Here is a 4,314-nt window from a genome sequence, read left to right as displayed (position 1 = left end):
TTTCTAGCACTTGAGGCTGTTGGTGAATCCTCACGATGTTGATGGGCTCCCTTCTATTAAACCCCCCTGCCATTTTTTCTGATTAATGGAGGAGAAAATATGTCTGATACAAAATTTTAATGAAGGAGGAAATTGAACTAAAATGTCTATGCATACAATTCCCTTTTCCTGCAATCAACTTTAACAAACTAGAATAGTTTTTGTTCCTTTCACTTGGAAAAATAGGAGGAAATGTAGAGCCTAACACCTTACAATGCTTGATGTAGCCAACCCTTGTTTTTCTCGCTCTAGAATTTCTCACTGCCAATCCTATAAACTCCCTGACTATATCCTATTGGATTCTTGTGGGATCCCATAGGATTTCCTATATGGTCCTGAAGGAGGTCCTACGCAGGAAAAAATGAACTTTCCCTCTCTTGTAGGCTACTTGGGTGCCGAGAGCGACTTTGCTAGTGTGAGCTTCGAGAATGTGAAGGCATCTATGCATGGGGATCAACATTTATTTCCTCTTATGCTTGATTCGAGTGAGGTGGTGTGCTGGCAGCTGAGGTAGGAATGTCTATTTTTGGAACGTTGGTCCCACTACCACATCATCATTCTCCTCACCTCGTAATCAACTCCCACTTCGGGCATCCATAGTCCTAACTGCTTTCACCCTCATCTTTCTTTTCCTTGACTTGACTGTTCTCGCATGTGTTAGGACTAACTGTTTTGTACTCATTGACTGAACGAAGGTGGTCAAGTTAACTGGCCACCTTTTGCTTATAAACCAACTCATTCACAATTTTTGCATCTTTTGATCACATCATGATAATGAGAGAGTGGAAGCGAGATATTTACCCTGTGGTAATAATACCTTCTTGCAGTTTGTTGAAGAAATGAGGTCTTTGTTGTGTGTTGACTGCATGTGATTTATCGCTCTTTTTTATTGTCCTTTGATGATTTTCTTTGTTGTGCATGTACTTTGTCTTGATGATGATGATGATGCTCCTGCTACTAGGCTCTGGAAGCACCCCTTCTACCTTTGGATCTCCATGCTTAAAACTTACTGCAACATATGATTTCTATTTTGTCGAATAGGTTGCTACAGGATGTCCTGTAGCTACTTCTCCCTCAAAAATTTTAATCATCTTCTCCTGATGGGGCCTGAGGATGACGAGCATGGACAAAGATGATGTCTAGGGGTTTGTGAATGATGAAAAATAACCTTTAGGTGTTGTCCCCTTTCTCTCTGTATCATCCTTTTTCTCTATGTTTTTTTTTTGAAAACTGTAATTTTTTTTGAAAACTGATATTGTTTTGATGATGAATGCATGGGTGATCAAGGTGGATAGAGGTATGGAAATGATATGGTGATGTAGGAATTTTATTTTTTGGCATTGGAAAGTCATTTCCTTGCTATAGGATTACCTCCTTTAGGATTTCCAAGCCAATGTAATTCCTACAGGATCATCCTGTAGGTTTTCAAGGGATCCTGTAGGTTTACAAGGAATCTTGTAGAGAACATGGAACCCTTGCAAACTGAGGAAAATGAGTGAAGAAATGAAAGGAATGGTGGAATGATGAAGGATAATGAATGGGGGAATAAAAATATGAGCTAAATAGGTCCCTTTTGATTCTCCATTATTGCTCTGATCGTCCTCCTGCTAACCTGCAAATGATATTTTCATAATTTTTCTTTTCTATTTTTTTTAATATATTTTTTGAAAAACAACTAGTCTCCCTCGAAGAGGTTTTCATCCTAGCTACTTTCCCTAGGCACGTCACGAGAGGTTTTAACCCAAGGATATTTTTATTTCTCTCGTTTTCTTTTTGACACCATTGGGCCACCTCAAGAGGCTTTCAACCCAAGAGTGGGACTCACGTGCCTCATGGAGGTTTTCACCTCAGTCTCCTTATTTTTTTCTATTTTTGTTTTCTCAATGAATTGGTGAGGTAGGAGCTGAGACTTGCTCCACTACCATAACTGTCTTGTTAATACCATCAATTAACTCTTGCTTTGACAATGGCCTTTTCTAAACTTTCAATGTGTTCCCATTAACAAGTAAAGGAATGGCCTCTGCATCTATGGTTCTAATCTGCATTGAACCATTATCATGACATTTCTTTATGAAATAAGGCCGTAACCATCTAGTCCTTAAATTTCTCTTCAAGTCTTTATATCTGGAATCATATAACAAATCCCAATCACCTTCTTGAAATTTCTTGTCCTTGATGTTCTTGTCATGCCAGATCTTCCTCTAAATTTGAGTTAACTCTGTGTGTAGGAGGGTCTGCATTTTGAACTCATCTAACCCATTCAAATGGAGAAATTTCTCTTGTTTTGCACTGTTGAGATCTAGATCTAGTTGGGCTACTATCCTCAATGTACTGTAATCAAATTCAATGGAAAACAGGGCCTTTTTCTCATAGAACAACTCATAGGTTGTGAATCTAGTGGTGGTATTCCAAGTGGTATTGTAGGCCCAGGTGGCCTCAACGAGTCTATATACCCAATATTTTCTACTACTACTAACTGCTTTGGTCAGGATGCCCTCCAACACTCTATTGGTCACCTCCAATTTCCCATTAGCTTGTGGGTGGTAGGGAGTGGAGGTCTTATGCTTGATCTTGTGCTGGCTTAAAAAGTCTTCAATCATGTTGGATGTAAACTGGTTTCCTTGATTAGTGACCAGTTCTCTAGGGTTCCCAAACTTGTAAAAGACATTTTCCCTTAAAAACTCAACCACCTTCTCCTCTGTTGCTCCCTTGATTGACTTGGTTTCAACCCACTTAGTCAGATAGTTAGTGCACACAATGATGCACTGCTTTTTCTTGGCAGGAGGGTTAATAGCTCCAATGAAAGCCATGCCCCACTTGTCAAATGGCTCGAAAGTCAATTGAGGTTGTAGAGGCATTTCATCCTTTGGAGTAGGCTTTCCCATCCTTTGGCACTGATCATACTGATTGGTATATCTTTTCACATCGTGATGAAGAGTGGGGCCAATACTAACTTGCATGTAACACCTTGAATGTGTTCCTCTTTGCTACAAAGTGACCTCTATAAGGCCCATCATTATAGGTCAGAAGGATATCAAAGACTTCCTCCTCCCTGACACATCTTCTAAGAATTTGATCCTGGCCTAGTTTGAAGAGGTTTCCCCTAATTCAAGTGAATGGGGCACTCTTCCTAACAATCTTTCTTTTGAGAACAAATTCGATGGGAATTGTGTAGATACCAAATAGTTTGCTATGTCAGAAAACCATGGAGAGAGAGCTGAAATTGTGAATAAGTGTTCATCCAGTAATTGATCATCAACCATTCCTTCCTCACCTGTAGGCGAAGTTAATCTGGACAAAAAATCTTCAACAACATTTTCCTTGCGAGGCTTATCAACAATGGTTAGATCAAATTGTTGTAAAAGTAACCATCTAATAATCCGAGCATTCACATCAGGGTTATTCATTAAATATTTGATTGCAACATGGTTAGTATGTACAAATGTTTGATAACCTATAATGTAATTCCTATATTTTTTCAATGAATGCACAACATCCAGGAGCTCCGTTTTAGTCACTGTGTAGTTCAGTTCAGACTTTGACAGATTCTTATTGATAAAGTAAATGGAATAAGGAAATTTTTCATCTATTTGGCCTAGAGCTACTCCTATGGATTTGTTTGCGGCATCAACATGTATATGAAAAGGAAGGGCCCAATTTGGGCCTCAGAGAATGAGTGTAGTTGTTAACTTTTGGAGCTTTTTTACGATACAAGCTCGGAGTCTTTGGCCAGCAACCCAAATAAAGGGGAAGCTAACTTTTTGAAGGCTTTTATAAACCTTCGATAGTATCCAACTAACCCTAGGAAACTTCTGACATCTCTCTGCTTTTTTGGAGGTGGGACCTTTTGGATGATAGCTATTTTGTTTGGGTCCACCTGTAGTCCTTTCTCGAATATTGAATGACCTAGCACAATCCTTGCAGTCATCAAGAACTCACATTTTTTAGGACTAAGAGATAGGTTCATTTCAATGCATTTTTCAGTACCCTACCTAAGTTGGACAGAGCCTCCTGGAAATCACATCCATAAGGTGTAAAATTATCCATATAAATATCTACTACATCATGGACTAGCTCAGAAAAGATACTAAGGACTGCTCTTAGGAAAGTGGCAGTAGCATTGCATAGGCCAAAAGGAAGGACCCTATAGGCGAAAGTACACCAAGGACAAGTGAAGGTGGTTTTATCCTAGTCTTCTGGGCTTATTTGGATTTGATTGTACCTGCTGAATCCATCTAGGAAAGAGAAAAAAAATTCGCTGTCGGGCCACCTGGC

This window comes from Pinus tabuliformis, chromosome 8, assembly GCF_031772625.1.
Source record: "Pinus tabuliformis cultivar Carrire ecotype Pingquan chromosome 8, CPIR1, whole genome shotgun sequence".
In the NCBI taxonomy this organism is placed as follows: domain Eukaryota; kingdom Viridiplantae; phylum Streptophyta; class Pinopsida; order Pinales; family Pinaceae; genus Pinus; species Pinus tabuliformis.
This window is presented reverse-complemented; position numbering follows the sequence as displayed.